Source organism: Macrobrachium rosenbergii, chromosome 4, assembly GCF_040412425.1.
Source record: "Macrobrachium rosenbergii isolate ZJJX-2024 chromosome 4, ASM4041242v1, whole genome shotgun sequence".
NCBI lineage: Eukaryota > Metazoa > Arthropoda > Malacostraca > Decapoda > Palaemonidae > Macrobrachium > Macrobrachium rosenbergii.
This window is the reverse complement of record NC_089744.1, coordinates 40,919,752-40,933,739: the sequence shown is the minus strand read 5'-3', so window position 1 is coordinate 40,933,739 and position 13,988 is coordinate 40,919,752. Positions and strand designations below refer to the sequence as shown.

The 13,988-nt window shown below is 47.3% G+C and overlaps 1 protein-coding gene across 2 annotated transcripts in view; it reads right to left on the bottom strand.

Annotated features, from left to right (window-relative positions):
* The window catches only part of LOC136833049 (methionine-R-sulfoxide reductase B1-like), a 99,967-nt gene that overhangs the window by 85,104 nt on the left and 875 nt on the right, over positions 1 to 13,988 (bottom strand). The window lies entirely within an intron of this gene.

Below are 13,988 nucleotides of genomic sequence, written 5' to 3'. Positions count from 1 at the left end.
ACCCTGCTGAGTGGGGATGGCAAAAGTCTGGTGAAGCATGGCAAGTCCTCTGACAACCAACCTGCCCTTAGCCAAGAGTTGCCAACAGCTTACCAAATGTGGATGCAAAGCAGGTTGTCGGGAAAGGTGCAAGTGCTACAAGCTGGCCTTCCCTGCACAGCTCTGTGCACTTGCAAATGTGAAGTCTAGATAAATATTGCCCTCTCTCAGTAGATAATCTAGCTTGAGCATCCAACGTGTCATGCTATGCCTACCTTCTTATCCTCGAATTTTTCAAAGGTGTAGGTTGAGAGACCTATACATAGATTGGTTGCGCTTTTAGTCCGTATTTCTCTTTTTTTCTTTTATGGTTACAGTCTTAGACACAATGTTGTATGTGACCATACCATTACTATTTCAGTTGAAAATAGCATATTAGTTAAACTGTCTGATCACATGAATATACCATTAAATAAAAACAGTTGGTCTCTATGTTGCTAGCGCTGTGGATAGAAAAAAACTTTTATGGCAACCATTTTGTACGCCATCTTGGTTACAATTCATTTAGTAAGGGTTTTCAATAAAATGTGTGGTATGGAACATTTTATAACCTAAAAGTCGAGGTTTAAAAAAAAACTGGCATATTCCATCCAATAGATGCTCCCAAACCAGTGAATTCAACATAGATGGCGGCCATTTTTGAAAAATAGCCGCCATCTTGGATTTTCAGGTGGCCAGCGCCCTTTCTAAGAGAGCGTAGTCTTAGGAATATTTTGTGCCAAATTTCATGCTTGTTTCACTATCTGAACGATTTTTACAGCAATCTGCTGCACTAACTGAGAAGAGGACGGTGAGTCGTGAAGCTAGACAAATATCCACTCAGCCAATCGAGCTAAAGGTTTCTTACATGAAACCCAAAACATTCTTACCCGATCTGAAATCCTTTCTTCTGGATCCTACTACCACCAGAAGTTGGATTCCATTCAGGGAGCAAAGCTCTCATATGTGTGCAGCAAAGAGCAGCCTTAAAAGAATTAACCCAAACTGAAAAAATATATATAATGAATATAAGTGAAAACTGGTATTCCCAAGAGACTGGTAATGATGATCAGATAGAGGGTTTCCAAACTTATAGATCAGATAGAAAAAATAGGAATCAAGGAGGAACTGCGATATATGGGAGAGACTTTAACCATGGAGAAATCTGTGGGAAATATAGTAACACAGAATGTGAATTAATAGCGGTAGATTTTGAATCTGAAAAATTAGTGAACATCGTAATATACATACCCCCTAATACTAAGGAGTTTTACATAATAATAGACAAATTGGATGATATATGTAGAAATCACAAAGACTGGACTATACTCCTATCTGGAGACTTTAACTTTCCTTTTGCAGATTGGAAAGAATGAATACGAGATTGTGGTTGTACTTATACATATAAAAAAAAGAGAGCAATAGTATTGCAGAAGATAAGAGGCAATTTGAAAAGCCATTAGATATGCTACTAAAACATAACATTCAGCAAATAAATCACCTGCCAACAAGAAAGGATATTTTAGACCTAGTATTTGTGAATGAGGTGAACTATGTTAAAGGAATCATAGTGTATAGTACGAGTATTTCAGACCATAATGTCATAGAATTAACAGTCCGTTCCAAAGCAAGTGAGAACAGAGATAAGCAAGAGATGAAAAAGTGGGAAGGATATGGAAAATACAATTTCTATATTAATAATATAAAATGGTCAGAAATAAATGAAGCATTAAACAAAGACTGGGAAAACATATTCGTAAGTGATAATATACAGGTAAATACAGATATATTATATAAAATATTAGAGAAAATATTGCATAAATATATACTGAAGAAGAAAAGTAAACATCAGCCATGCATACCAAGAGACAGAAGGATCTTGTTCCAGAAAATCCGGGACGAAATAGAGCTTAACCAATCCCCATCCCCTCGAGTGTTTAACATCGAAGGAAAGTCCGTGTAGTTCACCATCTCTCTTTGCCGATGCCAGGGCCAGCAGGAAGATGGTGTTGAGGGTCAGATCCCTGTCTGACGACTCTCGTAAAGGCTCGTGCGGTGCAGGAGTCAGGCTCCTTAGAACAAGAGTCACATCCCATGCAGGGGGCCTGAGATCCCTGGGTGAACAAGACCTTTCGAAGCTTCTCATCAGTAGGGAAATCGTGAAGGAGGAAGAGATGTCTACTCCTTTCAGCTGCAAGACTAGGCCGAGAGCGGCGCGGTAGTCTTTACAGCTGAAACGGAGAGAAGCTTCTCTTGGCGAAGGAAGAAGAGGAAGTCCACGACCTGCTGAACAGTAGCTCTGACCGGAGAGATACCCCGTCCACGACACCAACCACAGAAGATGGACCACTTCCCCTGGTATACGGCTGCGGAGGATTGTCTGAGGTACCCAGCCATCTCAGTTGCTGTGCGATGTGAAAGCCTCTCGCTCGCAGGAGATGATGGATAACCTCCAGCTGTGAAGACACAGGGACTGCACTGCCTGGTTTTACTGCTCCAAGTGGGGTTGACACAGCAGGTTGGGCTGGGGGGGATCTCTCTCGGTGCCTCGGAGAGGAGAGGAGAGCTAACAGGTCGGGATACCGAATGGCAGTGGGTGCCACCAGAATCATTCTGAGATTCGGAGTGATCATCGCTTGGTTGATCAATCTGTGAATCAGACAGAACAGAGGAAAGGCGTAAATGTCGAGGTTATCCCAAGGGTGCTGGAACGCGTCCTCCACAGTGGCCCATGGGTCTGGCATGACAGAGCAGAAGAGCTGGAGTTTTCTGTTGTGCCAGGTGGCGAACAGGTCGATGACTGGACGCCCCCACAGGTCGAGTAGCCTTTCCGTGACTTCCGAGTGAAGAGACGATTCGGTTCCGATCACCTGATTCTGGCAGCTGAGCTTGTCTGCCACGACATTCCTCTTGCCTGGAATGTACCTGGCTGACAGCTCTACAAGTGAGCCACGGTCCACTCATGCACCCGCCATCGTCAACTGGTGGAAAGGGAGGGATACTAGACGCCCCCTGCTTGTTGACGTATGCCACTACCGTGGTATTGTCGCTCATCAGTACCACGGAGTGTCCCATCACTCGATCATGGAACTCTTGGAGAGCCAGGAAGGCTGCCTTGAGCTCCAGGATATTGATGTGAAGGTGCTTGTCGTCTCGGTGCCACACTCCCTAAGTCAGCAACTCCTCCAGGTGTGCACCCCATCCCTCGGTCCATGCGTCTGAGAACAGCAGCATGTCTGGAGGGGGAGAATGCAGGGATACTCCTATCAAGAGGTTCCTGTCATCCATCCACCAGTGAAGGTCCTCTCTCACCTCCTCGGAAAGAGGGATGAGAAAGGACTAGGACCAATACTCCTTTAGTCTCCATTGTAGAGATCGCAGGTGAGGACGCCCATGAGGTACCAGCTTCTCCAGCGACGACAGGTGACCAATGACGACTTGCCATTGCCGGGATCAGCTGTGTTGCCTGCCTGAACCTGTTGATACGAGAGTCAGAGGGAAAGACTTTTGCTGCTACTGTGTCTATCAGCTTGCCCAGGTACTTTATCCTCTGCTTGGGGGAGAGATCTGACTTCTCAAGATTCACCATGATCCCAAGATCGCGGCAAAACTCGAGGAGTTGATCCCTGTCCTGTAGCAACTGCGAGCAGGAGCTCGCTAGGACGAGCGAATCATTGAGATACCTCAGTAGGCGTATCCTGTGCGAGTGGGCCCAGGCTGACATGAGAGAGAAGACTCTCGTGAACACCTGGGGAGCGGTCGAGAGCCCGAAGCAGAGTGCCCTGAATTGGAAGACCGTCTCCCCAAGGATAAAGCGGAGGTACTTGCAGGAGGACGGATGAATGGGCACTTGGAAATACGCACCCTTCATGTCCACCATAAGCATGAAGTCGTTCTCCCTGATGGAAGCGAGCACGGATCGTGCCGTTTCCATCGTGAACTGAGCCTGGCGAACGAAGCAGTTCAGGGGAGAAATCTATGACTGGTCTCCATCCCCCTGTGGCTTTCTCTACGAGGAAGACACGGCTGTAAAAGCCCGGAGACCAGTCCGACACTACTTCCACAGCACCCTTGCTCAGCATGGCTTTAACTTCTTGCTATAGTGCGGAGTCCTTTGGAGTTCCTTGGACGTATGTGCGGAGACAGACCGGAGTGTAGGTGAGGGGAGGCCGAGACTTGAAGGGTAGTAGATATCCCTCCCGAAGGACATCCACTGTCCAGGTCTCGGCTCTGTGTCGCTGCCATGTTGCCCAATGGCTCGACAGGCAACCCCCACCTTCGGCAGCATCAGGGGGGGAGGGGGGGAACGCTGCCCCTGGCATTTCCCCTTCTTCTTCTTCCCCTTGTCCCCTTTTCCAGATTGGAAAGCAGGCTGAAAGGGGCGGGAAGATCCACCCTTTCTAGAGGAAGAAAAAGGCTGGGTGTTTCCATGGGACCCCTTCGAAGACTGTGCTAGGCAGAGGAGGGGGAAGTAGCTTGTCTGAGTGGTTCTATCGGAGAGAATTGTCCTGCCCGGACACAAGACCATTTACCTGATCAAGTACCCCCTCGGCAAGCATGGACCACGGCAGCCCCACCGAAGCCTTGGGTTCCTTCTTGGGTCCCCAGTAGGGTTCGAGGCTCGACGCACGATCCACATACAAGACCGTGGTTCCTTCCCTGAGGTCGTTGTGCTGATGAATCAGCGCAATTACCTCAGCAAACGTCCTCTATATCCCAGGGGTGTCTGCGTCCTGGGGAAGAGGACCCTTGAGTCCTTCCAGGGTGTGGTCCTCCCGATCTACTCTCCCTGCAAGAGGAAGAACCTCGGCAGACCCCCATGATCCTTCCTACACCAGATGGGCATACGACCAGGCCAAACTGAGGACCGAGCCAGGCATCTACACCCCAGAGGTAGAACTCTGGGGAGTCACCTTGCCAGAGTTCTTCCTGTCTGACTCGCACCCCCTGGGAGGAACCGAGGAGGTAGAGGGGAAGGCGAGGAGGATCGGGCACTCCCACTGGTCTTGCTGGTAGAACCAACAGGAGCAGCAGGCCGGGAGCGGTCGCCAACCCACGGTGGTGACGGCAACCCAGGTCGAGGAGAGTGCTTTCGCCTGGGCGAAGTGGTCCCCTGAGGAGAACGGAGCTGCTCACCTCCCCGAGCCAGGCTTGCCACGCAAACGTGGCCGGGGACTGGGAGGAATCGAGCACGTGGCTGGCTGGCACGAACTTGCGCTATCCTCTGAACGCGCCCGAGTCTTCTTTGAGGCAGAAACCTCTAGGAAAGACTGAGTAGGGGACCTCTTCTCTTTTCCAGGTGTCCAGACCCAAGGGACCAGTGCACCTTCCCGGGAACCTGGCTTGGTACTAGAAGCAGCACCAGCAGGAAGAATCGGGGTACCTGCATGCCCGGACTCTTTCTCTCGTCCCGCGCCCGAGTCCATACAGAGAGAGGTTTCTCCTGTACCAGACTGGAGTGCTTGGGTCTCCTAAGAGACCGGGTATTTGGAGCGGCTCGCGAGCTAGTGTCTGACACGGACCCGCTGGCCTTAGGAGCAGGCATCTTCGGCGCAGCAGGGGGAGCGCGAACCATGGTCTGCAAGCCCTCGGCTCCTGATACGACTGACCTGGGGCACTTCTTCTTCCTTGGCTAAGGAGCCTCAGAAGAAGAAGAGGAAGAAGAGGCAGCAAACGACAAAGACACCTTCCTCAATCTCTTCTTCGCCATCTTCGTAAAATAAGTCTAATCCTTCGGGCCAGCCCTTGGACAGCTGTTAATCAGCTCAGTGGTCTGGTAAAACTATGGTATACTTAATTTATTTTTTCCTCAGGATCGTAGTCAGGTCCTCAAACCACATAGGAGCAGCAGAAGGCACAGGAGCAACCAGGGGGGCCACGGAGGCAGGCGCAACCCAGGTAGCGGAAACGGTGCTCAGGCCAGCAGCTACCGGGGCAGATACAGCAGCGCGGGAGCCAGGACAGTCCAGAGACGAAGTCAGGGTCGGAGGCATGGGTGGCGCATGGGGAGTCAGGACGGGCCGAGTGTCAGGGAAGCAAGGAGCCAGAACTGTGGTCAGTAACGAGTGTGGGTCGGCAACAGGAGCAGGTATAGACATGAAAGGCATCAATGACGTCACCATGTGCGAGGTGGCCAGGCAGGGACAACGGGGCCAGGAACCCAGGAGGCAGCGGTTCGGAGTGGAATGTGGCAGGAGCGACCGAACCCTGGGTGTCGAGGTACGAGGCCACCATCACAGGCAGCTTGCCGAATGATGACATGGTGACAGTCGTGGTGGTGGAAACAGTGGCTGAGTGGGTCGTCACTGGAGCGCCAGACAAGTGTGACACCAGACCCTCCAGTGACAGAACACCAGGCAGACCCAGGTGCAGCCAGGCAGATGTTAGATCGGGTACCTGGCCAACAGAGGACGCTTCCACCCCCAAAACCTGAGGACAAAGTTGGGTAAAAAATTGAAGTATCTACTCGTTCCAGGGGAAAAAATTCGCCCCTGGAGCAAAAAATTCGTCCCCGGAGCGAGGAGAGACCCCAGAGAGGATGTTCTGAGCAACCACTCCCCTGCGGCCTTCCACACCCAATGAAATGAATGAGGAAAGGGAGGGGGAGTCCTCACCCGAGGGAGAGGCAGCAAGTAGGGGAAGCTTGCTTAAAGGGAGAAACGATCCCGACGGATCAGCCACCACAGGAATCGTCGGGGGCGTGATGCCCTTGGACGATTCCTTGGCGGGCTTCCTACGGTAACATCTCCTTCCTTCAAACTTTCTCCACTGCTTGAGAGACCAGGAACAACACTCACTATAAGGCGAAGCGCGCGAACACACGTACCCTGCAAGTGGGACAGAGGGCACGTGGGTCCATGTCAACGCTAGATCTGAAAGTGTGGCATTTCTTGTCTCCTACCTCATGACACACACACACACACTGGCGGTAGGAGGGCTTCAAGGGCTTGTCAACATTCATACTTAAGAAAAAAAAAAAGAAAGTTCCCACCGGGAAAAGCTCAAAAGCAGTCAGGCAGAGAGCGAGAGAAACAACATCCGCAGTCTACGACTGCCAAAAGCAAATTGGAATGTTTACATCCGGGCTGGCGATACTCCTGCCTCCCGGACGGTAGTTAACTGCCTAACCACCTTGTTCGAAAGTTCAACAGCAGTTTCAAGCCTACGCTGAAAGTAATTCCTAATGTAAGAGACCGACGGTTTGTATATCATGTCGGAACAACTAGCATTTACCAATCTTTACTGAACGCGTAATCATCTGCACTCTATCACCGGCAAAGTCTCTTTCTGCAAACTGAGTGAAAATAAAAGTTATTTCTTGGTTTCTTTCTGATAATTGGTTTAGTAAATTTTTTCGCACTCGATATCTATCCCTAGGGATGTTTCTAGGAGTGTAACGAATCTCTATACTAACCACCAAAATCTTACAGTTATAGATACCTTCCAATCTCTCTACTAGTCCTAAAATCTTATTTTTACCTTATTCACCAATTCTGGATCATCATCATTTACATCAATACTGTTTCCTCTGATGTACAGGATAATGATATCTGGGGCAAATGCTGTCAATCTGGCCACTACAGTAATACAGGATCCGTAGGTTATCGCACACTGCTCCCGATTTCCCAAAAGCGCAATAATACAGGGGGTGTTTTAGTCTCACATCACTTTTACTACAGCACCCTGTCATAAAATGACAGATGTTTTACATGAGAATGTCCTACCACAGCAACCTTTCGCTCTATGCGAAAAACGTCTGGATAGGCCATAGCCATTTTCTCAATTTTATCCAAAGAACAATGATCTCAAAATAAAAAAGGAAGGTTAAAATTCCCACTACGTTACTATCAAAAACTCAGGCTTCAATTACAGTAGGCTAGGCAATGATTGACCAAGTTAATCCTACTAATCCATTTCAGGGTAGGCTAAAAGTCAGGCTTCAATTAGGCTAGGCAATGATTGACCAAGTTAATCCTACTAATCCATTTCAGGGTAGGCTAACACGTGACTAATTCTAAAATGGCTGCCACCATCAGCCAGTCACATTTTTATCTTCATCGCCTAGTATCACAACAATCCTTAAAATTTCATAAACTCTAACTATACAGATCACTGCTATACTGTAACAACCAATCACTGCGATCCTGGTCACAGCACCCATTTATTCCAACGGATTCAGAAACGATTTGAAACGTACTAACCTAATCATAGTCTAAGTCTTATAGTACGACACCCAGGTTACTTCACTCATATTATGCTATTCCAATTTGCACTTGAAACACTGCATTGTGTTGTGTATAATAATCTAAAACAAACGATATACACTTACTGTTAGCTCAAATAGTGCATTCAATATTCCTAGCTTGAATTAGAATCACATTGGCATGAGCACAATCTCTACTTCGTAACCCTCATCCAAAGCACACCTCAAGAATTCTCCTTACATTTAGATATGCATGTCTCCTAAAGGAATTTCCCTAAATGAACTTTAAGATGAAAAGGAATACTTATGTGGACTTGTAGGCACCGACAACTATGGCTGCATTCCCTTTTCTTGAGTCTACTAGTCTGAACTACACTGCACCAAGGCTATAAGGAGACTGGTGTCATGACCGTCGCCGACCAACACCAAATGTTTGACTAACAACAGGACAAACAACCGATGCCGGTAGTTAAGCACTATTACACGTATACTTACAATTAAATACACGACACAGCCAAAACAACGCTTTTCATTACTAAATACAAACACAACAAAACAATATCTTTCTTCTACGTAATACTCATTTCCACTTTACGTAAATTTAGGAAGAATACATGAAAACTATACTGTACATGTACCATAACTTACGGAAAAGTAGAATCTCTCTTGTTGAAGTTTCGACACCTTGCCGTCTCACAAAGGGGGTAGTGTGTGTCCCCCCTTGGTTTTTTATATAAGACAGGGATGTCATACTGTCTGAGTGCACTGTGATCATCTTGTTGCAAACTTCTTTGAAAAACTGTAACCCCAGATGAACTGCCTTCAATTCCTTGACATTTATGTGCCAATTTCTTTGTTCCGGGGACCAGGTCTTTGAAATTTCCTTGTTCCCCGACAGAGATCCCCAACCTAGGTTCGACGCATCTGAGAAGAAGTCTTAGGTTGGGGTTCAACAGGAGGGATTTCCCTTATGACAACCTTCCTTCTAAGCACCAACGCAGATCCTCTTTTATCTCTGGAGTCACTCGGAACATGAAAGAGTCGGGGTATTTTTTCCTGTTCCAGCTGATTCTTAAGAATTGAAGCGGTCTCATATGAAGCCTGCCCAGGAATACGAATTGCTCTATGGACGATAACGTCCCCAGAAGACTCATCCATTCATTGACGGAGCATTGGTCCAAAGAAGAAATCTGAGAGCTATCCTGAGGCAAGACTCTATTCTCTTCGGTGAGGGAAAAACCTGAAAACTCTGAATCTATTATCGTCCCTAAATAAAGAATCCGTTGTGAGAGAATCAACTGAGACTTCTGAAAGTTGATCATCAATCCCAGCTCCTAGGCTAGGAGAAGAGTATTTTGAAGGTCCTCCGAACATTTCTCTTTCTATTGGGCCCGAAGTAGCCAATCATCCAAGTAAAGGGAGATCTTGATTCCCATCAGATGGAGCCATTTTGCTAGGGGAATGAGAACTCTGGTAAATACTTGAGGCTCTGTCGATAACCTGAAACACAGAGCAAAGAACTGGAACACTGTTCCCAAACACGACCCTCAGAAACCTCCTTGATTCTAGATGTACTAGGACGTTGAAGTACCCATCCTGCGTGTCTATTGATGTCTTCCATTCTCCCTAAGCTTTGGGCACCACAAAAAGGCAATTATAGAACCCCGGGGAGCCCACATCCTCTACTAATTCTATTGCCCCCTTCTTGAGAAGGGACGACACTTCCTCTGAGAGGGCCAAAGACTTCTTCGAGCCTTTGGAGTAAGCTGACAGTGTTATTGGAGAGCTGCTTAAAGGCGGCTTTTCTTTGAAGGGGATGAAATAGCTTCCTTCAGTACGTTGACAATTCATGGCTCTGCTCCCTCTCTTTCCACTTCTCCCAGAAGAGAAGCAGCCTGGCTCCTACAGAAGTTCGGAGGATGAAATTCTCACTTGCGAGAGACAGAACAGGATGAGGATCTCTTAATGGCTCTGGAGACGAAGCTGCCGGAAGAACGGGATCTAGACAAAGATCTTTGTTGCCCCGAAAGGGCAGAGTCTGCAGTGGTGGGATTGTCCTGGAGGCATGAGCAGGCACCTCTTTGGCCGTCTAGAGGACTGGGCAAGAAGATCTTGTGTATTCTTCTTCTGAAGATCTGAAGAAATCCCCAGAACTGTAGCCTGTGGGAACAGGTGATGATGATCCAAAGGGAAACCAAAAGGGCCAACTTCTGGGAGGGTGTCACTCCCTTACAGGTGTAGGAACACCACCGATCTCTCTTTTTCAAGACTCCCATTGTGTACAGGGAAGCTAACTCCTGGGAACCATCCCTGATCCCTTTATCGATACATGAGAGGACTCCCAGACAATCGGAGGCATTATCTTCAAGAATAGCAGAGCAGTCCTTAAGTTTACGGGCTAGAGAGCCCACTGCCCAATCAAGAAAACTCAAACTTCAAACACCTTGAACAAGTTTTTAAGATATGAGAGCTCCATCGCACTGAACATGATCTTTGCTGAAGCAAAGGCATATCTACGTGAGGAATTGATCAGCCCAGAGAAGTCCCCCTGGGAGGAGGCAGACTCTCCCAGAGAAGGAGCTTCCCTGGTGGAATAAGAGAGCTGACTCCTCTTAGACAATCTAGAAGGAGGGAAGCTGAAGGCTTTCTCAACAGAAGAAGAAAGCACTAACTTGGGCAGTCTCGAAGAAGCGGAAGACTGTGACTCCATAAGAAAAGCTGACGCGGGAGAAGGGAGCTGCAGGTGAAAAGCTATTCAGGAAGGTAGCAAGAAGATACCTTAGCAGCGATGTATGAGCTGAAGGACGAGCGTCTTGAGCAGTAACTACTTCTTCCTCATCCGAGGATACAGGAGTCGAAACTAAGTCCATAGGTTGGGGGGTCGACAGAGCCTTCTTTAACAGGCTTAAAATACTGTCCAGCTTGCTCTAAATCGGGTCTACCATGGAGGGCGCTTGCTTGTTGGAAGAGGGTAAAGCCTGAAGTTTGGGAGTTTGAGGCACAGAAGAATGCCCAACTGTTCGAGGAACATTAACAGCAGTAGGAGTCAAAGCGCCAGCAGCAGAAGCATGGTGAACGGAAGAGAGTGGGTGCTCTTGCGCCAATGGGTGCTTCATCTTAGCTGGTGATCCATGAATCGAGTGGACGGGCAAAGATGGGCATTCTATGATGCTCAAGAGAAGATGGGTACTCTGACACAGCAGTGTGAGAAGGAGCCAACGAGCGCCGAGACGATTTCGGGTGCTCGGAACTGGGCGTTCGGCAGTCAAGGGAGCTTCTGACACTGCAGGGTGCTCAGGAGCCAGAGGAGTCTCGGGTGCATGAGGACGCTCAGAAGACATTTTACATGAAGAGCGCTTACGAGAACCAAGACACTTGGAAGCCGCACTGACTCTCTACCAAGGGAGGAACAGAAGGAAAATGCTCCGGACTGTCCCAGTGACTGCAAGATGGAAGAGAACCGAACAGGCTCTTTGAATTTCTTGCACGGCACTGGAGGAGAATGCGACACATCACCAGCATGCCTTTTCAAAGGGCGTTATTCATCTGCAAAATGCCATTGATGCCTGGGAGAAGAATCATCTGAGCTAGATGAAAGATGGTGCATGCCCAAGGACACACCTTTCCAGTGGTGCTTGGCTGCAACCTGGGATCCAGCAACAGGTTCAACCGAGGAGGCGACTACCCGTGGGCAGACCTCACCGAACTCCCTTAGGCTACCAGTTTGACTCCTCCCAGGTTTATGGGGGTATGACACTGACCTTTGCCTACGAGAATCAGCGGGACGGGCAGCCACCTCCCCCGCCAACACATCACTAGCACTAGGCGCAACAGGGAACTCCAAATCACTCTTACTGTCCATAAGGACCTTAACCAATGAGGCTAATTGCGCGATAGATTCTACAATCAACATGAACCTTTTATCGATTTTACACTCGAAGCTGGCAATGGTGTTGGGTTCGGAAGTGAGAGAGCCAGGTAATGGAGCGGGTTGCATAGTAGAAGAACTGGGTACGGGATCTACAGAAATAACAGGAATGTCAATCTTGACATTAGCATTATGAAAACCATGATCAACAGGAGATCCCTGACTAGCTACAGACTTACTAATCCATCTGGCTGTTGTTTTTCTCTTTTTATCTCTGGCAAGTTTATGTAAATGAGATCTTAAAGTCTTCCACTTCTTACTGTCCCAGTCTATACATTCATTACATCGTAATTCTACTGAACAAACTTGTCCCCTCCAATCCGTGCAGATAGAATGGGACTCATAAGATTCCTTAGTCAGACGCGTATTGCAGCCTTTGCTGCAATACCTAAAGCTAGTCGAACTTGAGTCTGACATTTGGCAAACAAGTCAACTAAAGTCACAATCGGTAAACAAGGTAGAGTCAAATTAATGAAATTCACAATTAAGGGCAAAAAATAGTCTAACTCTATCTAATGATGCCAAAAACAATGAGAAATCAATAGGAAAGACAAATTCCAAAATCGGAGCTGCTGTTAAAAGCTGGTGTACAGCCATTAAGCGGCAGAAACAAATTGAATCCTTTTGCTACTTGTTCCTCTCTTACCCCGAAAGTGGGCGGGTTAGTCACCTAGCCAAACAAAACAGCGCGACCTGCGAACTTCAAAATTTTTAGCTGCCGGTTAATAGAAACTATAGCAATGTAATTACTTGGTAAGTTACTTATATAAAAAAAAAGTTCATGGTCCAGTACTCGACCAAACAAAGGAAATGTTAAGTCGCCCAAATATGAAGTTAATACTATTGTTGTGAATGAAAATAATAAATGACTGCTGGGCAGCATACTTGCAACTAGAGTTAGAGGTTACTTGCATGAAGCCATGAAGCACTCAAAAGACTTTGTGGACCCTGAAACTGGGGCATCAATACAAAACATCACATACTGATGGAGGGGCGCTAGGGCAGCTGTGCCAAAAAAGAACATCTCACAGTGTTCCCATGACTAGATGTCAACAAATATTAATTTGGAGTGGATGCAGCGTAGGAGACAAGGCTACTGCAGGCCTGGTAGGCATTTTTGTAGCAGGCATTTCTGAGGGAATATAACCTAACTGGATTTACCATAACCTAATCTAACTTGGACGCCATGTCCTAACCTGGCTGGGGGAGCTTCAGCTACCCCTGGACAACTCCAAGTAGGGCCTAATTCGTGATCCCCTACTCTGCATACTACTCAGAGTCTAGTATATGGGCAACAAAACATTGTAGGTCTTATTGCCAGAAGGCTAAGCAGACTGCATTGAATTGAATATAGAATATAGGCCAAAGGCCAAGCACTGGGACCTATAAGGTTATTCAGCGCTGAAATGGAAGTTGACAGTGAAAGGTCTGCAAAGTGTAAAAGGAGGAAAACCTCGCAGCTGCACTAAGAATCAATTGTTACGAGAGGGTGGAGGGTAAGATAAAGAGAATATGAAAGGAGGTACAGTAATAGGAGCAAAAAGGGTTGCAGCTAGGGGCTGAATGCACGCTGCAAAGAGCCTTAAGTAATGCCTATGGTGCACTGATGGCACTAACCTCCTGTGGGTTAGAACTATAGTACAACTCCACATGGGGTATTACCTCGGATATTGACTTTTTCTATAGTATTTTGGTAGCTTATCAAGAATTTAATGTTATTTTTTATTGGTCGGCTTTAATGAACCTGTAATTAACCTCAGAACTTATATGTTTTTGTAAGCTGGCCATCCTGAAATGTTATCGCACATGGGCAATGTTATAAATGAACTTCGGTAAAAA